Source organism: Strigops habroptila, chromosome 1 (assembly GCF_004027225.2).
Source record: "Strigops habroptila isolate Jane chromosome 1, bStrHab1.2.pri, whole genome shotgun sequence".
NCBI lineage: Eukaryota > Metazoa > Chordata > Aves > Psittaciformes > Psittacidae > Strigops > Strigops habroptila.
This window is the reverse complement of record NC_044277.2, coordinates 82,307,688-82,329,616: the sequence shown is the minus strand read 5'-3', so window position 1 is coordinate 82,329,616 and position 21,929 is coordinate 82,307,688.

The following is a 21,929-nucleotide window of genomic DNA, read 5'->3' as shown; positions in this document are numbered from 1 at the left end:
TGAGTCCTTCCCTAAACATTTATAGGATTCTTTAAAATATTTCTTTTGGGTTATCAAATTGATACAAAGGGGTTTGATTCCCAATTATCATTAGAAATTAATTGAAGCAGGGTATTGCAATCCCCTATGTGCAGTTCTGTATATTCAATTCATGTAATGTCGATAAGCAGAAATTAATAGGAAATGGCTGCCCCCAGTGCACTGAAAGCATTGGCTTTCATTTATATTGAAAATAAAGTTATCATATTTTTGAAGATTCTAACAATTCTAATGTTATTCCCTAACTTGAAAATGACAATGAAGAGCTCAGCAAGAAATAATAGAAATTTAAACTGTCACATTTTTAAAGGTCAAACGTATATTTGTGTAGCAGATAAAGATGGTTACAACAAGGATAACCTCTGTTAATTTAACAAGACAGGAATACATTTCTAATAAAAAAGCACACAGAAATACATTATTATGTTTAATAAATCTATTTGCTTTTTCTTTCCTCTCAGTACCTTCCAAGAAGCTCTAATTGTAGCAGGTTTTAAGCTTCTGTAGAAACATTTGATATTATTACCATGGGATTTGAAACAGAAATGTACCCTCAAGTCAAGACAACTCTCATCAAACTGGGATTTTTACTATCCTTCCTCACTAAAATCAGTAGATCAATAGTTTATACCAACTAGATTAGATCAGGATAGATATATGAACTGTTCCTAGTGTCATTGCCAACTGCATAAAAGTAAATGCATTAAAATAAATGAAAAAAATCCCAACTGATCATTTCCATTTGGAATATACTCTCTTGATGACAAAAACCCCAACCCACTGTATTTTTCACTGAATATTTCATATATATGAACACAAAACCAGCATTATGGAATTATTCTAGCCCCTATTCAAATCAGAAGAAAAAAATCCCTTTCTCTTTCTGTAAATATTGGATCAAGTTCCTTACAAGAAGTTCTAGTGAAAACAGTGGAATTGCTCATGACAACTTTTAATAATTCCGATAAGACCTGAAGCAAAAAAAAAAAAAAAAAAAAAAAGTGGAAATTAAAAAAAGAAAGATGTTAGTTTTAATAAAACTTTTTTTTTAATGAATTTTTTTGTCTTCTGATGATTAAAATGGAACAAATCTTTAAGATAGTTCCCAGCTTCCTAGTGATACTGAATGAGGGGGAAATTTTACACTGAAGATATAATTGGCATATTTAGCTAATCTTTTATTAATGTAGCACAATTGTAACATACATCTTGTCTCAGAAAAGTCAGCATGGAACTTTATATGTCATTATTCTGTGACTCCACTTTTTTCATAATTCTCTGTAGATTCAGTTTTCCCTAACAAAGACGAGATTTTTCATTTTTATGTGTGCTATATACTACACAATTCTATTCAGTGAAGAACAGGTTCCTTTCGGTACTAAATCTTTATGCAACACATTCCTATTGTGGAAATTATGCAGAACTTCCACTGATGCATTTTAATCTAAAGAAAAATAATAATAATTACACTTCATGCATTTGATAGATAATATTTTATACAAAATCATGTTTTATGGAATGTGTAAAATAACATATTCTCAATCAGAAAAGAGTCACTAGATTACCAAGATGTTTGTGGTATCTCAAAAAGCTATACAGGAAAGCAATCAACTATAATTCTCCAGTATATTAATATAAAGAATTCGACTCCTAATTTTGAAATTAGTGCTTAAGAATAACAGATCTCTCCAAAACTGTAGCAGTACATGCTATAAATTAATGATAGATACATACTTGACAATTCATCACTGGACATAAAAAATAAGCAAGGATTCCTTATTTATGGAAGGACAAACTAAAATTCCTCTCTCACCCACATTTAGAGAGGGAAAGAGTATGTAATGTTCAGTGTGACCATTCCGCTTTTCCACTTAGCACGAATGCAAACAATCAGAATTGAAATAGTGTTGACAGAATCCATTCCATATTTTAAGCGTAGCCACATAAAGACAGGATTGGAGAATCTAATTAGTGCTACATGAATACTTATGCTGGAAAGATATGATCAGTAATGCCAGTACTGTTGCACTTCTGCACAGATTGGAGGAGACCCCCTGCAGTTATCTAGCGCAACACCTGCTCAAATCCCTGGAAGTGTTCAAGGCCAGGATGGATGGGGCTTTGAGCAACTTGGTCTAGTGGAAGGTGTTCCTGCCCATGGCAGGGGGGTTGGAACTAGATGATCTTTAAGATCCCTTCCAACCCAAACCATTCTATGGTTCTATGATTCTATGATTCTATGATTCTATGATACTCCAGATGCAGTTGCACAAATGCTGAGGGAAAGGATCACCTCCCCATGGCCTGCTTGCTACACTTGCTAATGCAGCCCAGTATTCTGTTACCCTTCTTTTTATCAAGGTAGGTGGTTGACTCCTCTTCAGTTTGCTGTTCACCATGCCCCTTCAGCTCTTCTCTGGAAAGCTGTTTTCTAACCCATCAACGCCCATCTTGTACTGTTGTGGAGGATTATTCTACCCTAGGTGTATGAAATTGTTCAGTTCTATGAAGTCCTTGTCAGCCCACCTTTCCTAGTTTGTCTAGATCACACCAGCAGCCCTGCCCTCCAGTATATTGAGACATGACTCACAATTCAGTGTATACTGTGAACTTTCTGAAGGTACATTTCATTTCATATTCTATATGTCGATAAAGTCATTCAACAGTTTTGGTGCAGCATCAGTCCCTGAGGAATATCACTAAGACATCAGCTGCCAAAGGTCCTTCCAAATTTCCATTCATTTTGTAGTCCCCTTATCGAGTCCATATCTCCACAATTTGCCTATTATGACACCATGGCAGATGGGATCAGGAGCCTTGTTAAAGTCAAGGAAAACAACATCTGCTCTCTGCTTGTTCACAGAGCTGGCCCTCTCATCACGATTTACCAAGACTCTATTTGCCTTTGGTAAATTCCCGATAGCTGTTCCTGATCACCACCTTGTCATTCATGAATTTGGAAATGTCTTCCATAGGATTTGATCCATTACATCCTGAAGGACCAAGGTGAGGCTTACTAGTCTGCAGTTCCCTGGTTCCTCCCTCTTGTTTTTCTTGAAGATGACTGTGGTGTTTGTCTTTTTCCAATTGCGGCAAGTTCCCTGATTGGTATGACCTTTCAAATATGGTAAAGGTCATGCAATGACTTTGATCAGTTCCCTCAGTACCCTGGATGCATCCCATCTCAGCCCACTGACTTCTGTAAGTCTAGATGGCTCAGGTACTCCCTAAGTGTATCGTTCTCTATTGTGGTTACTGTTACACTACCTAAGAGTCTGCTAGCAGTCTCAAGGAACTGAGTTTCTAAAAGAAAAATTTATAAAAAAAACCCCAGAAAATCAAAACGTATAGCGTACCTTGGCCTTTTCTATGTCCTGTGTCACTAGGTTCCCCTCCCCACTGAATGGTGAATTCACCTTTTTCTTAGTCTTTTTGCTGCTCTGTGTTTATAGCAGTAGGTATCCACTAAAGGTAAGTGATAAGAAATAGTTTTCTGGTTTTTCTTTCTTTATGAGATAGAGAAAAAAAAAAAAAAGCCAACCCTGTGATCAGAAAATACAGGTGAGGGAGAATCATGCAAATTTTGTTTTTTCTTAGATTTGTAATGTTAAAAAAATAGCAAATACTCAACCAGCTTTTCTTCAATAATCTGAAGCCCACATTCCACCAAAATTTTATTCCAGAAAATATTAGTTATGAAATATTTATAAATTAAAAAAATTACAGATGACATGTTATGGTTTAAACCCAGCCAGCAACTCAGTACCATGCAGCCGCTTGCTCATTCCCTTTTTCCCCCACTGCGGGTTGAGATAAGAACAGTTTAATAACTAAAATAAAGTAAAATATACTACTACTACTACTAATAATAATAATGTAAATAACAAGAAGAGAAAATAAAAAACTAAAAAAGGGAAGGAAAAAAAAAACCAAACCCCACAACTGATGCACAATACAATTGCTCACCACCTGCTGACTGATACCCAGCCCGACCTGAGCAGCAACTGGTCCCCTCCAGGTAGCTCCCCCCAGTTTATATACAGGGCATGACCCAATGTAGTATGGAATACCCCGTTGGCTAGTTTGGGTCAGGTGTCCTGTCTCTGCTTCCTCCCAGCTCCTCATGCCCCTCCTCGCTGGCAGAGCCTGAGACTGGAAAGTCCTTAATCAGAGTAAGTGCTACTTGGCAACGGCTAAAACATTGGTGTGTCATCAGCATTGTTCTCAGACTAAAGTCAAAACACAGCACTGTACCAGCTACTAGGAAGAAAAATAGCTCTTTCTCAGCTGAAACCATACGACAACATGGCTGACATGCATTTTCCATTAAGCTTTCTAAACTGTTTACTTTTCTTGTTAAATCAGAAATAATTCTAGAGCAGTATAAACTGATTTAAATGGGGCTGCTACAGTTCTCCACTTCCTTCCTCTTCCTTTGTAACAGTTCCAGCATTCATTTGGCCTTCCAATGAATCAATTCAACTTACTGAACTTGCAGGAAACTATTCTATTTCTTTCTTGGGTTAGTTTTCTGCTGACTTTGCAAGTGCACTGACGCGTCAGAGAGCCAAGATAAGCAAACGTGCCAGAGCAAAGGGTGTGCTGACATTTAGGTTTACTTAATGTCTCATGAAGCTGCATCCTGAATTAGCATCCAAAAAAAAATGCTAGTCTAGATATCTGAAACGCTATGTTTGTATATACATTCTGTTTATTCTTTCTATTTATTATTACAATAGCAGCTAGAAATCAGTTTGAACTGTCTGTGAGGTATTATTCAAATACAGAAGAAGAAAAAGTCACTTTCCAAATGGACATGGCAAAGGAGCGAAAAAACAAGGAGGGAATTTTTTCCATTCAGTGTCACTGTCTGAACCGAAACCAGAGCTCAGGCCCTTTTCACTCATTTTGATGCCTGTCTGCTAGAGAGAAAACAGGATTACAAGTGCACGTTCTGCTCAGAAATAGTTAGCTCCCCACATATGAATATTGGACTTCTTCTGTCTGTCTAGGGAGTATCTTCTAAATACTGATAAGGTTTGACAGTGAAACCTTAGTCCTCAATGAAGTGAATAGCAAAAACAGTAGTTCTCTTCCAGTTCCAGTTTATTTAATAAAACAATGTCTACTGAAGCTCGGAGTGCAAGCAGATTCTAATATACGTCTCCCTGTGCATCACCATTAGTGCAAAGCAAAGGTTAAAAGCTAAGGAACAAAGACTATTTTATACACCTGATTCAAATCTAAGAGGACTCTAATGAATGTTTTGTAAGAAAGAGAAAATGTGGAGTTTTCGATTTTGTTGTCGTTTGGGGGGATTTTTTGGTTTTGGGTTTGTTTTTTTTTTTCTTTAGCCTATTTTGTACACAAAGCTACTAAACTTAGGGAAATGCTGCTTTGGTTTTTAAAACTCGGGCGACATAACACCTCTGTACTAAGAGAGGAATGCACCAGCAAAGCTACAGGTAGTTAACTTTAATGCTAGAACAGTATTTTACTATTTTATGTCTCCAGGAGGAAAGACAACTAAAAACATTGAAATCCATATCATGCTCTTCACTTTGCAAGGTGTTGGATCTGCCTGGGCGTGCCCTGTGCGGAGCGGCCGTTGCCGGACACAGCCGGTCCCAGCCGGCTCCACCGGTCCCAGCGCAGGGCAGAGCTGAGCCCCTCAGCCACGGGCGGGCGCCTCGGGGAAAGCCTGGGTAAGGAAGGGCAAAACGCTGCCCGGCAGCAAGGGCTGAGGGGGGCCGGGTGAGAAACAGCCCTGCGAGCCCCGAGGGCAGAGCGGGAGGAGGGGAGGAGGGGCTCCGGGCGTCCGGCAGAGATGCCCCTGCGGCACCGGGCGGGACCCCCGTGGCGCGGGGGTTTCTCTGCAGCCCGTGGGAAGGCCCCAGGCTGAAGCAGGGAAAAGTGTGAGGAGGAAGCAGTGTCCCAGAGGAGATGTCGCGGACTGATCACAACACCCCATCCTCCATCCCCCTACCCCCTTCATTTGATGAAGGTAAAGTCAGGAGTTAAGGAGCATAGGTGAGTCTGGGAAGAAGTGAGGGGCACAGGGACAAAGTGTTTTGAGTTTTGTCTTTGTTTCTCGCTATCCTACTCTCTTTTGTTTAGCAATAAATTAAATTCATATTCATCAAGCTGCCTGTTTCATCCGTGATGGTAATAACAGGGACATATATCAAAATCATGTATTTTTTTTGGGGGGGGGCTAAGATAGAACTATTTGGCTTTGGAATCTGTTTCTTTCTTATTGTCCCTACTTATAGCTAAAGGATCACAGCATCCAACTTTATATTTAAATGACAGCAGAAGTCACCTGGGATGGAGAAAAAAACCAACCCAAAAACCACCCCAAAACAAGCAATGGTGAATACTTGATTATTTTAGAGAGGTAGCAAATGGACTGACCAAGTCTGGTCCATAATAATAAATCACCAGGTGACTATAGTACTTATGGGGGAAAAACCAAGTCTGAGTCTCTCACTTCCCAAATCAAGACTCTCCTTATCAGGATTTTTTGTATTTTAAATTCTGCATAGTAAATCTCAAAACCCTGCAAAATGGATCACTCTCCTGAAGAACTGGAAAAGTTTTCTAAGTTTCAAAATGTATAGAGAAATAGGAAACATTTCCAGCACACCTCTAAGGACTAAGATAACAGGGAAAAGAAGATATCTAATGCTTTAACTGAATCCAGAATTCAAGATCTATTAAAAGTCACCTTGCTTGTCATTATCAATAATTTTTGCATTGGTGGTCTGAAGCAGTATCTTTGCCTTCTATTTCAAAGTTTATCTGAGCCTCAAACTAGCTATGCATTTTTTCAAATCAGTTACTGTACTTTTAATATTTCTTGGTTTAGAATAGATTAAAAAAATAAAAGATATAAAAAAATAAGGTAGATTTAGATTAGATATTAGGAAAAAATTCTTCACTCTGAGGCTGGTGAGACATTGGAACGGGTTGCCCAGAGAAATTGTGGCTGCCCCATCCCTGGACGTGCTCAAGGCCAGGCTGGTTGGGGGTTTGAGCAACCTGGTCTAGTGGAAGCTGTCCCAAGGGGGTTGGAACTAGATGATCTTTAAAAGTCCCTTCCAATTTATTTTCAGATTTTTGCTCTTGGTCTCAGGAAATAAAGAACACTGAATGTATCATGATTTTCTCAGTCTCTAAAAACTTTAGCTTCATTTTGAAGTTCCAACACAATTTCAATCTTACAATTTTTTTTTTGATTCTTTTGTAGATTCTTCAACAGATGTTTTCACAACTTGCAGCTACTACCAGGGCTACCTACCTACCAACTCTTGTTACTAACACTAAGTAAAACCCTGTTATATTAAAATGCTTTAGCTTTTACCTTCTCCTTCACAAGGAATATTACAGTATGGAAGAAAAATTTGATTGTTGTGAAAGATACAGCTTAAAGCAACTCATACAACTGATTGCAACTTCTGCTACTTAAGGCCAGAAAATTGCTAAAGAAAGCAGGTGACAATCTTCAACCTTGTCTCAAACACAAATGTTATGTAAAATACATATTGTTTGAATTTTAACTGGGCTGTGTTTTACTAAGAATATGAAATGAGAGAGTTGAAAAGTCTTACATGAAGTTGCATCCATGAGCTCCACCAAACTGAGTCCTTACAGTGTCTCTCAATATTTTAGAAGCAGAAATTACACAGAATAGTACATTTTACATTTGAGTGTTAATGGCCTTTTGAATCTCTCTCTAAACTACAGCTATAAATACAGCCTAACATGAGTAGCTGACACATTTTTCTCTAGTTACACTGGCATAACTAAGCCAACAGTGCCTCAGAGCACAGTGCGTACACTAGCAGAAGGAATTTCTTCCTCTGTTGTTTTGCTACCTCCCTGCAAAATATGCTATAAGGTGGCAAACCTTCTTCTGCTAGTAAAGCACCATTTTCCCCGCAGCAGAATGATTTCAGCTGGGGTACAGCTTTCTCACATTATATGTTGACAAAACTAGGCAGCAAAACCTGTAGATGAAGCTTAGGTATCTGCCCTTCTTATCTCAGTTCATTTCCATCTATCTGCCATCTTCCTGGCAGTCAACTCTAACAAATCTCAGTATGAGAAGCCTGATTTAAAGTCAATAGAGAAAAACAGAGAAAAATTATCCGTAGGCATGGTTAGTCTTTAAGATACCTGAATGCTATGAATTTCCTAATTTGTATCTCTATCAAAATGATTTTTCTTCCTCCCATAAACTAAGCCGTGTATATCAGTGTTTCTATATATGCTTTCTAAACAGTATGTAATGAAAAAAAATATCATAGAATCCCTCTAAAACTGTAATCCCTAGCCAGTAAAGGCTACAATTCATGTTTGGTTTTTGTTTTGGTTTGGGTTTTTTGTTGGTTGGTTGTTTTTTTGATTCTCTTTTTTTTTGGTTGGTTGGTAGGTAGGTTGTTTTTTTAAGAAAAAAAAAAGAGAGTAAGTCATACCTTCGCATTTCTTGCAGCTTGTTAGAATTTTGACTTCAGTACCAAGTTCTCTATCAGTAGAAACAAAACACATACAATAACACAGTCAGTGAATGGAGCTAATGTGATTCTTAGCTGGGTTACTCCAGCAAAAAGCACTGAAACACAGTCTCTGCTGTGTTTTCTTGACATTGGTACAAATAGGAACAGGTTTTCACTCAACCCAGTCATCAAAAATCTTGATGTGCTTAAAGAGCCTCTCTGTATATCTAGGTATATTTTAATATAAAATTAAATTCGTAAATTAGTTTGTGCAGCAGGCTGACATTAGTATTGTATTATTTTCTGTGTTTATTGCAATTTCCTAGCTATGGTATGTTGACATTTTTATTGATGTATCCACATTTCCAGACAGCTAACTCTCTGGTATAACAGTTCACAGAATGTCCTACTTCATCAAGTGTGGGAAGTTTGTGCAGTTCCAACTTACAGTGTCTCTCAACTATCTTGTGTTTTGTCTTTAATACATTATTAGAGCTCTCTCATTTGGTGGTATTATGCCATTTCCTCAGGCACAGGGTGTCTTTTTTCCAGACTTGGTCCTTTGAGATCTGGGCAGCAAATTTGGGTTTAATCCATTTCCATTTTCACTGCAATTTTACTGGAAGCAGCTGTTACCCCTTCTTTAACAGTTTGCTGTCAGGCAGCCTGAGGGACCTACCATGTGACATCCGTATTTGGTTCTAAATATACACCTGCACAACATGTATTCTTGTGGCAAGCGCAGAGCAAAGGGACTCTCGCTTCCTTTTGCACAACTGTGTTTTCATGTCTTGACTGGAAAACTTCATTTATTTCCTGTAGTTATCTTTTCATCTTTTCAATAGAGGGGTTAATCTACTTTTAGTACATTCTGAAAATGTACTACACCTCCACTGACTGTTTTACTAGACATAAATGTCAACATTGCAAAATACAAATCTGTTACCCCTTAAATCTCATTTCATCTTACCACAGAAAATCTAGAAATTTTGGTTAAGAGAATGGGGAAGCCTACAGAGATATCCGGTGAGGCTCAACTATAATATTGATAGAAGTAGGCTCAGAAAGATGTGTGTAAAATGGCAACATTTTGCAGAACAGAACAGTAGGATTAACCATGATAGTGAACATGTCAGCCATAAATATCAAAATGTCAAAAAAGCAAAAGAGAATTCTGTTGCATGATTGGGACAAAAACTTGTTATTACATTTTTAGTTTCCTGGATTACATGAGGGCACTGTATGACAGATTGATGGGTCATAGTAATGGAATCAAGAGTGAAAGCTGGAGAACAGCCTTCCACTAGGGGGAAAAAAAAAAAAGGAGACAAAAAAAGAAAAGAAGAAAAAGAAACAAAAAAGAAAGCAAAAGCCTAGAATAATAGTATTTGTCAGAGAAAAGATAATTCTTAATAGATGTGATATGTATTATTACTTGCTAAGCTGAACAGTGAGTTTATATTTAAATGATTGTCTCAATCTTTTAAAACACACTCAGCTCCGTACAGTGCAAAAAATAGAAAATATTTTAAAGAGGGAAGGAGAAAGAATTTTAATTTACTAAGCATCTTAATAGAAAAAGAGTAGATATAACTAATTAATTAATGCTATACTAGCTTATTTAAAATATCCTTTAGTGCTCTTTTTGGGAAAATGCTTACTTGTAGAATAGGTAATAGAATAGATAGGAAGAATATTAGATACTGGAGGTGAAACTGACCATAATTATTATCTCCCCTTGCCCTATCGCTACACTCCCTGATGAAGAGTCCCTGTCTGGCATCCTTGTAGGCCCCCTTCAGATACTGGAAGGCTGCTGTGAGGTCTCCACGTAGCCTTATCTTTTCCAGGCTGAACAGCCCCTATTTTCTCAGCTTGTCTTCATATGGGAGGTGCTCCATCCCCCTTATTATTCTCATGGCTGTCCTCTGGACTTACTCCAACAGTTGTGGACTGATTGAAAAAGATATATTGAGCTGTAGCATAGGTTAGGCCCTGATCACGGAAAAGTACTGAACTGTTGTTCTATTTTCATGACCAGTCCCAGATATTTACATAGCATGACTGGTGTCAGAGATCTGTAAAAAGAGCTTGGAGCATACATCTATTCTTCCTTAAGCTCTGAGCCCCTTCATGCATGCTGCTTATATTCAAGAGCTTAGTAGAAATCCCTTGTGATTTCTGAGATCCTGAAGGCACAGAGCAGGTGTTACCCTCCTTTTGAAAGTTGATCAAGCAATGCTAGATAACGTAAACAATGGCAAGGAAAAAAAAAAGAAAATCCAGCACACACAAGTTTATTCAGTTGGTATTTAAAATAGCTAAAACTCGAACAACCATCCTCAGAAGAAAAACCAAACCAAACCAAAAGACCTGTCAAAGAACTAAAAAGATTCTTTTAGTCTACAAACTGCTCTAACTGAATGGGCAAAAAGTCCTACCTAAACTGTGACTAATTGGATGATTGGCAGTGAACTTCAAGATACACTGTTTCACAGGTGTTCTGCATTGGAGGAGTGATGTGGAACACCACTTGATTAGGAATAGATTTTTGAACACAGGAAAAATTGTCACATATGCTTAGAAGTCCAGGTAAGTTCTATTCAAGTAAAAAAGCATACAACCCTCTCTCTGCATTTTATAACTGGGACCTTTCTCTCTAAGCCATTGATCTCTTCTACCCTGGACAGTAAGCAATCAGTTGCACTGCTACAATTAACATATCCTACTGTGCCACAAATCACCTCACTCTTAACACTACAAATAGAAGGCAGTCATAGAAAACAAAAAAGTCAGCAGATTTATGAAAAGGGTCTGCTAGATTAAGATTGTTCTATTTCCTGATGAGTATAGTTTCATGTCTTGCTCTGGAGTCACATCTTAAGACTACCATATAATCATTTATACCTGAATATATTCCAAAGAGTTATTTCATTTTGTTTAACAAAGGTACATTCCTTCAAAACAATCTTCAAAAGACAGGCTACATGTTTCATAAATATATCAGATATGAAACAGCTATGAAATATGATATATTTGTATTTCACAAATATATCAGATATGATTTTTTTTTTCAAGACACGGGCCTATAATTCTTGATATCTCTAGACATACAGGATAAATCAGATGTTATGTATTCCACTACACTTTTTTACAAAGAATAAACAAAATAACCCCAAAATAAACAAAAAAATAAAACTTCATAACATTATATGAAGTGGATTTATAGCATGCCTTGAAAAGAAGTAAAAGCACATTAAAAATCCTTGCTTTTTTTGTTTGGAGAAAAAAATACTTCCAATCAACTAGAAAATAGCTCCAGTTCATAGCTGAAAAAACCCTGTTACACTGAGCAAGATGTTTTCAAGAACAGAAGAATTCTCACCCATTTCCCTCAGGAGTATGTGATTTGCAGAAGATTTGAAACTTCTAACTTCTAAAAAATTAGACTCATTTAAGATAAGTTAGAGGGGGTAAAAAAAGAAGCAATAGTTTTCTGTAGCCATCCTCAAATGGAGCCCAAAGCAGAAAGGAAGCATCTGCCTTACCCAACTTACAGTCTAGTTACCAACTGAAAGCACAAGTGCGCGTTGTTGAAGTATTTCAGGTCCAGAGTCAGATTCCAGGAGGAACAAATCAAAAGAGTAGAACTCAGAGCAGTTGGAATCACACTTCTAATTTGGATTTGTGAACCTAGATGGCTGGGCTGAGGCTGTGGTCTGGAATTTTTCCACAGTTCAGTTCATCTTTTCATTTGGCCTGGCTGCTAGCAGAAATAGGAATGCACACAACTTGCTAAATTAATTGTCATTTTCTGGTTTGCCAATACTGCTAGTTTTAATATTCTAGTTTATTTTCAAGACCTACCAGCAGTATATTCATGTGCTTTATATCTCTTTACATCAGGCTAAGACTTTCAGTCATTTTGCTCTATCATACATCACATATGTATTTATTGACTCCTCACTTCCACCCACAAATGGCCTATAAAACCTCTCAAAACAAAGTGTATGATTTACAAGGCAATCTCATCAAGAAGCAGCAAATGGTCTCATACATTCAAATACCCCTGCAAGATCAAGTAAATACATTGGGCAAAATATTAGTTGCTCTGTATGATGCTGAAGTGTGCCTCAAACATTTTTAATGTATAGAGATCATTGGGTGACCTAGTCTCAGATTCAGAATGATTTATCGTCAGGGACCAAATGCTTAATAGGGGTAATGAGTATTTCTTGAACAAAAAGCTTCAGTTTTGTTGTTGTTGTTGTTTTTTATTTCCCCCAAAAAATAATGCAAGGGAAATACGTGATTAGTGAGCTTAGCCTTGTGTCAGGTAGGGGCCTCTTCCTGCAAAAGTCGTTGTGCTCTAGGTTCAAGTTGCCCAAATCCCTTGGAACAACATACTCCACATGGCAAAAAACAGAAATGTTTACATAGTGCTGTTTTGAACAGCAATATCAGTCCCTTTAACATTTCAGGATGTGTATCAGAGGAGTCACAAGTTGGCATGTAGTGTGAGAAACGAAAGTGTGGGGTTTTTGCTGAGACCATGGATAGGTGGCAACAATGAGTATGAAGTGGGCAGTCTTCAGGAACTCCTCATTAGTTCTCCCAAGGAAAATTTTGCACTGTGATACTCCACTTGGCCTGATAATATTACTTTTATGGCCAGCCTACGGCTCCATTTGAAAATAGGGAAAAATTAGACTAAAGACTGTGTACATCTTTGTACTTATTGTCAAAATTTATCCTATCACATAAAACCTCTTCTTCCATAAAATGAAAAAATATGTGAGGCCTACTGCATCATATTCAATATGCAGTCTGTCCTGCATAATCACAGCTAACAGAACCCATAAGAAGTTGCTGAAGGTGCTGGTGACCAGGAAATCAAAATCTTTATGAGTTTGAATTCAAAATAAAGGCTTTGTGCTGGTTTTGGCCGGGGTACTGTTAATTTTCTTCATAGTAGCTGGTATAGGGCTATGTTTTGGATTTGTGTTGAAAACAGTGTTGATAAATCAAGGATGTTACAGTTACTGCTAAGCAGTGCTTAGACAGCCAAGGCCTTTTCTGCTCCTCACCCCACCCCACCAGCAAGCAGGCTGGGGCTGCACAAGAAGCTGGGAGGGGACACAGCTGAGACAGCTGACCCCAACTGACAGAAGGGATATTCCATACCATGTGACATTCAGAGTGATGGTTTGTCTTCTCAAGTAACCGCTAAGTGTGATGGAGCCCTGCTTTCCTGGGCTAAACACCTCCCTACCGACGGGAGGTAGTGAATGAATTGCTTGTACGTAGTTTGCTTGTGCACGTGGTTTTTGCTTTACCTATAAAACTGTCTTTATCTCAACCCATGAGTTTTCTCATTTTTACCCTTCTGATTCTCACCCCCTTCCACCAGGTAATGAGTGAGCAGTTTGGTGGTTCTTAGTTGCCAATTGAGGTTAAACACCAACAGGCTTAATATTTAAAAACGATGTGTAACTTTCTGTCAATGGGGTGGGCTTGTGGGCTTTTTTCCCCCAAAATATTATGTCTAAAAAAGTATTTCAATGTTTCACTTTCTCTAACATTTTGCAGCAAACTTTAAAGCCCAGAATATTTAATTTTGCTTCTGCTCAGAGTAACTTCAAGCTTATAAATTATTTTTTTTTTTTCTTTTTTTTTGGCACAATAATCTGGAGGTTTTCAAATCAACTCTTTGCTAATTGGATTCTGGAGAAAGTTTCAAAGATGTGCTATTTTTCCCAATTCATAGTAAGTTGACAGTTTTATATGTCAGAATTTCTTCAGGAATTAAATTTTTTTGTTGTTAAATTTCTGCTCAGTTGTAGCATAAAGGTACAGTGGAATTGTAGTTCATACAATGAAGCATATTAGTGCTCCTAAGAGTCAGGATATTAAATAAAAGTCAGGCTAGGTGTGTAAATAATTCACTTGCTAACAATAAGTTTAGTTAGTCCTAAGAATAATTGGTTTAAAGTAGTGGAACAATGCCAAAAAGGTGAAGATATAATGCAGAGGTAGCATAATGAAAAATAATGTGAAAAATATGAAGAAAAATAGACATATTAATGCATCATTAAAATTTTCATTGCAGTAGATAAAGCATGTTAAACATTAGGCTATAAATACGTAAATTTGTATAGCTTAATCTTACACAGGACACTGGAGAATATTTTAACTCCTAAACAGTAAACAGTAAACAGCAAACAGCAGTTTTGTTTGGGGTTTGTTTTTTTTGTTTTTTTTTTAATGTGTGGTTTAATCCTGAATGATACCAGCTAGGAATCTGAGGCAAATACAGCAAGATATATTCAGTGATGCCTATTATACCCTCATGATTAAATGTGCTATATAGACAAATGTATGATATGTCCATTCATTATATCCTGTGGACAGAATTTAATATTTCCTCTCTTTAACTTTCAACACTAAATGGCAAAATACATTTACAGAAAGAAACAGCTGTATATAGGGTTACATGTGGCTGCAGAGAGTTACAATTCCATTTATTTTCTTATTTTGGCAGTTATAAAGGTATAAAAATCAAAGGAAACCTCTCAAAATTGGTATTATTGGACAATGAAGCTTTTTTGAGAGAGATTACAAATGATTTATAGAAGTCAGCACCAAGTAACATTTCAAGGAGAATTTAACATTAATCAACTGTTTTAAAACTTTTTTGAAGTATAAAAAATATATGATTTTAACCAGCTATTCCCTCTTGCCAAGTCCGTCGTTTACTCGCTGTTCTATATGATTGCCACTTTGAATTAAACACCTTTTCACACCATTTGCTGTGCAGATGGCAAAGTGCTCTGCAAATGACAGACCTGAAACCCCAGGAGCTCTGAGCAGTGCACTGGAAATACATCACAATAAGCAGATACCTATTATCTACTCTTGACTTGGCTGTAATCTCCTCCTCCAAATCCTTGAATGCTCCTCCCTTTGGCTTTTCTCTCAGAATACACTACCTTTGCACCTTTTTTAGCGAGCTCTGGAGAAGAGACCTCAGTCAATATCTAGACCACCCTCCATATAGTTCAACAGTTCGACAATTTGCACCTCTCAGTGCCTGGCAGCCAGCAGTGGGTATCGTCTTCCGTGCTCTCAACTGTGAAGTTGTTTGGCAGTGATGTGAGAGAAAGAGCTGCTTAAAGCAACTGTAGAGCATGTCCTGTGATACTCCACATGCTCCTGGGCCATCCATATTCTGCCAATTGCTACTCTTGAAGGTGAGTGCAGGAGCAGGGGCATTGCATCACCTCTCCTCCGTGTCTCCTCCTGCCCCTCTGGCATTCACACCTCCTTCATACCTGCACTCCTTCCTTTCTCAGCTTTACATCTTGGTCTCAGCTGAAAGCCCTGTCACCAGCTTTTCAAATGGTAATTTCCTAGCCAAATCTCTAGAACTGTAGTCTATCCACCCTGCTTGTTCTCCCTGTCAACCATCTTTGACAACCATATTTTTCTCAACAGCATAATATCTTCTGTGTTACATTGCCTCCCAAGTCTGAGCTGTTTCCTGTGTCTCCTCCTAGCTTTTCAGTCCCTTGTTACTTAGTGTGTCTGTTAAAGGACTTTTTTTTCTTCAAATTCCTATATGTTTTCTAGGGTTCAGTCACTGCTCTTCATTCCCTATACCTTCTGAGGTTAACTTCAATTATGGATGCAGGTTTAACTCTGAACTTCTTGTAGTCAATGTACTGCTTTACTTCTGTATTCCAAAAGTATATCTTAAATTCTCTGCTTGTCTCTCTAACATAAATAACTAGCACTTCAGCTATCCTTCTTTCTCCTGACCCATTTGCCATCCCTCACCTCTCTTCACACTTCAGCGCTTACTTTGACATCATCAGATTTTGACAATTTTCGTCATCCACAAATCAAGGTTATATTAATACTTGCAGATTTTCTGCACACTTTTTTCAACTTTAGCCTTTTATAAAATGGCAGCTTGCCATATCCTTGCAACACCTTTCTCAGGTTTAAGAAAAGAATAAGTTTCTCCTCCCTCGTTCTTCAGAATGCTGCTTAAGGAATTTCATCCTGGTTTTCCATTTCTCTACTGGTTATGTCTTCTCCATTGTATCAAACATACACTACTTGTTTTCATTATCAGGCCTCTCCAAATACCTCTCAATTGTTGCATTTAAAAGGAAAACTTTGGCTCCTACTTCTAAAGTTTAATTTTCTATTACCTCTTCTTTTTATTGGAATAGTTTATAAACATCTGGCTCTATTTACCTTTAAATCCATCTTAAAAATCCTTCTTTTTAGAGACATCTTCAATGAACAACGGGCTTAAAAGAAAGATAGGGATAGACTTTTTAGCAGGGCCTGTTGTGATAGGACAAGGGGTAACAGTTTTAAACAAAAAAAGGGTAGACTCAGACTAGATATAAGGAGAAACTTTACAATGAGGGTGATGAAACCCTGGAACAGGTTTTACAGAGAAGAGGTAGATGCCCCATCCCTGGAAACATTCAAGGTCAGATTTGATAGGGCTCTGAGCAACCTGATTTAGTTGAACATGTCCCTGCTTATTGAAGGGCAGGGTTGGTCTAGATGACTTTTAAAGGTTCCTTCCAACCCAAACTATTTTATGATTCTGTGATTCTAGAACATGAAAATTTTGTACTTCTGCTGTACCAAGATCACTATTTTTTATTTTTTTGTGCTCTTCCAATTGACTGTCTCAAATTGATACCTCTTGTTACGTACTATAAGCTCTTTGAAGCTGGGATGGTCTTTCCGTTTTGTTTTGGGTCAGTATGATCCTGGTCTATGACAATATTATTTTTCCTTCATGAGTTGCCTCAGAACAACATAATTTGATATAGATTTCTAAAAATAATAGCAAGAATCCAGATTTATTCTCTGTGATAACACGTGTTATCACAAGGAACTGGAGGTACAAAAGTGAAATGTGTAACACATGCTCTGGATTGCAGAACAGAACTGGAAGCTGATCTTTGCTTATGGGGAATTCTCAGAGACAATTCATACAAGCACATGACTGCTCATGAGCATAAGTGACTGTTTATGGGCAGTTCATGTAGGAGTGGAATACTGTGCTTTGTCCTGCAGAAAGGAATGAGCTCAAAGAAAATGCTGAGGGAGGGAGAGGACTGTATGGAAAGTTAAAAGTACCCTGCCACCTTTTTTGCTATAGGGGAAAAAAGACCAATCAACAACACTGAAGAAAGAAAGAAAAGATCATATCTACAGATTAAAAAAAATGGAATGGACCTGAGTCAACTAAATCCACAGATACAAGCAAAATGTCAAACCTGTTACTATAGAAAAACTGTATAAACTTGTGCAATTGAAAAAATGCTTGCAAAAGTATTACTATCACATCTAGAAAAATTGACAAAATAAAAAAAAAACCTTCAAAACCACTCGTTTGCAAGGATTTACAGTTAATATTGTATTTTACCTTTCCGAGAAATCTTTTTGGCAAAAATGGTATGTGAGATGAGCATATTGTTTTTCACTCCCCTCCTCCAGTATAAATATAGATTCTGAGAAGAATAATCATTAAAAAGTAATTTAAAATGTGGGGGTTTGTTTGTTTAATTATTGACTTCATGTTGAAACAAAAAAAGCAGAGAGAAATGCAACTAACATTTGTAGTAAAGACTAATATCTCTAGTAAATAGTCTGGAAAAGAAATTTAGAATGGCAACCACAGTAATTAGCAGTGACTTAATTTACAGCTATCGCAGCAATAAGTTAGTGAAGTACCTAGGAGGTTATTTTTATCAGACTCCTATCTCAGCGAGACAGGTTTCCTCTTCCTTTGTATGTCATCCATGGATCCCTGCTAGGCAGAGAACAACATAAAACTATGCAAATGTTATCTACTTTACTCATAGGAGTGTCTATGTACTTTTCTGCTGTGTTCTTCCAACAGGATTCTTTTCCTAAAATAAGTCTGAGAAGATTCAGTCTCAGGCCTTATGCTTAATGAAACAGTCTGCATCTTCTTTTCAGGAGGTACTGTCTCCTGGTCCCTCACATTGGGTAAGGATGTAATTGTTAGAATTGTTTTTGCCATCTGTTTTCAGCTACAGCTCACCTGAGACAAGTCCATTAGTCATATTAACCGTAACTTACAAACTGGTTTGGCAGTGCTTTACATCTAATCATTCAGCTCACACATCTGTGGCAGTGTTAATAAGAAAGAAGAATAAAAAGAAATACTTCTTTCTCAGCCCAAGACTCCTAGTTGTATCAATAGGATCTGTGCACCCAGCCAAATGTCTTACCTGGACACTGCACCAGACGGGAATTTCCGTTCAGTCATGCCCAGCTCTGGAGTGGATAGCCCTCCAGTGTTTATATCCAGCTATGCAGAAAACCCACCTCTTTCCTCTCATTGGGATGAGCCAGTGAAAGGATGAATGCATCATAGATACTACTATGTAAGACCTAGATATCTAACTAGGGAGTAGCTTACCATTAATTTGAACATGAATGATGGTATCATAGAATCATAGAATGGTTTGGGTTGGAAAAATACCTGAAGATCATCTAGTTCCAACCCCCCTGCCATGGGCAGAGATGCCTCACCCTAGACCATAAGTTTATTAGCCAGAGGCCCAGTGTTTAACTACATGAACTCAAGAGCAGAATCCCCATCTGTCAGTATCTTGTGTTACTGAGATAAAACAGATGGCAAAGTTAATGGAATTGAAATTAAACTTCTCAGCCTAGGTTTACACCTAACTGCATCACCTTTTACTGTCTTTCTATTGGCTGCAGAAGGGGAAAAAATTTGATATGTCATAGTTGTAAAACAGCTGAATATGAAGAATGGAAATGAATACTACTGCATTCCTCAGGCCACAGGAGAGGAGCTGTGCACCTGAGAAGATGGCTAAAATCGTTAGTAAGTACACAGAATCATGTAATCACTGAATGGTTAGAGTTGGAAAGGTTCTTAAAGATCATCTAGTTCCAACTCCCCTGCCACAGTCAGACACACCTTCCACTAAACCAGGTTGCTCAAAGCCCCATCCAACCTGGCTTTTCAACACATCCAAGGATGGGGCATCCACAGCTTCTCTGGTCAACGTGTTCCAGTGTCTCACCACCCTCACAGGAAAGAATTTTTGTCTTATATCTAATCTAAATCTACCCTCTTTCAGTTTAAAAAAGTTCCTCCTTGTCCTATTATTACATACCTTGGTAAGAAGTCCCTCTCCAGATTTCTTATAAGCCACATTTAAGGTATTGGAAGACTGCTATAAGGTCTCCCTGGAGCTTTTTCTTCTCTAGGCTGAACAATCCAAACTCTCTTAGCCTGTCTTCATAGCAGAGGTGCTCCAGCCCTCTGAGCATCTTTGTGGCCCTCCTCTGAACTTACTCCAGCCGGTCCATGTCCCTCTTGTGTTGGGCATCAAAGACCTAGATGCAGTACTCCAGATGGAGTCTCACAAGAGCAGAGCAGATGGGGAGAATCACTTCCCTCAACCTGCTAGTCATGCTGCTTCTGATGCAGCCCAGCACGCAGTTGGCTTTCTAGGGTGCAGGTCCACATTGCTGGCTTATGCTGAGCTTCTCGTCAATCAACACCCCCAAATTCTTCTCCTCTGGGCTGCTCTCTATCCAGTCTGCGTTCAGACCATAGCTGTGCTTGTGATTGCCCAGACCCAGGTGTAGGACCTTGCACTTGGCATTGTTGAACTTCATGAGGTTCGCACTGGCCTCAAGTCTGTCAAGGTCCCTCGGGATGGCATCTCTTCCTTCGGTGTTGACCTCACCACCCAGGTTGGTGTCATTTGCAAACGTGCTGGGGGTGCTCTCATTCCCACTCTCCATGTCACTGACAAAGATGTTAAACAATACCAACCCCTGAGGAACACCACTCAGCACTGATCTCCACTTGGACATGGAGCTGTTGACCACAGCTATCTGAGTGCCTTGGCCATGGTGCACCCTCAGGTTACTTAGATGGTCTCAAAACTGATGTCCTACAGAAGGGGTTCTTCATTGTCCCGCTCCCTGTCCTTGCCTTCTGTGACTCAGGCGGTGTGGCTGGAGCATTTGTCAGCAAAGACAGAGGCAAAAAAGTCATGGAATACCTCGGCCTTCTCCATGTCCTGGGTGACCAGGTCTCCCGTTTCCTTCTGGAGGGCTCCTACATTTTCCCTCATCTTCCTTTTATCCCCAATGTACCTATGGAAATTTTCTTGTTACCCTTAATGTCCTTAGCCAGATTGAGTTCTGCCAGGGTTTTAGCTCTCCTAACCTGATCCCTGACTGTTCTGACTATTTCTCTATATTCCTCCCAGGCTACCCATCCTTCCTTCCACCCTCTGTAGGCCTCCTATTTATGCTTGATTTTGTCCAGGAGCTACCTTGTTCATCCAAGCAGGTCTCCTGGCATTCCTGCCTGACTTCCTCTTTATCGGGATGCATCTCTCCTGAGCTTGGAGGGGGTGATCCTTGAATATTAACCAGTTTTCTTTGGCTCTTCTTCCCTCCAGAACTTCATCCCTTTGTACTTTTCCAAGCAAATCCCTCAATAGACTGAAGTCCACTCTCTGAAGTCCAAGGTAGCAAGCTTGCTGTACACCCTTCTTGCCACCCTAAACATCTCAAACTCCACCATTTCATGGTCACTACAACCACAACTGCCCTCCAGCCTCACATACCACACCAACCCCTCCCTGTTGGTGAGGACAAGGTCAAGCATAGCGCCTCTCCTTCTTGGTTCCGCTATCACTTGGAGAAGCAAGTTATCATCAATGCATTCCAGGAACTTCCTGGATTGCTTGTGCCCTGCTGTGTTGTTCCTCCAAGTGATATTGGGGTGGTTAAAGTCCTCCATGAGGACCAGACCTTGTGAATATGAGGACGCATCTATCCATCTATGGAGGGCCTCATCCTCTTGGTCTTCTTGGTCAGGTGGCCTGTAGGACACTCTCACTGCCATGTCCCTTATCCATGCCCTGCCTTTAATCCTGACCCATAAACTCTTGGTTAGCTCTTCATCCATCCCCAGGCAGAGCTCTGCACACTCCAGCTGGTCATTGTAGCTCATCTCCCCAGCCTTTCTTTCCTGAAGAGCCTGTACCCTTCCATACAATACTGCAGTTGTAGGAGGCATCCAACTATGTCTCCATGATGCCACTGGAGTTGTAGCCCTTCAGGTGTGTGCACACCTCTAACTCCTCTTGCTTGTTTCCCATGCTATGTGCATTGGCATAGGGGCACTTCAGTTGGGCCCCTGATGATGCTTGCTTATTGCCTGGGGTGGCTGGAGTTCACAGCCTGCGCTGAAGCATGAGTATTTTCTTTTTTCCTCAGAGTGTGTCTACACTGACACAGCTGTAAAATGGATAGGCACTTTCACACATTCTTATA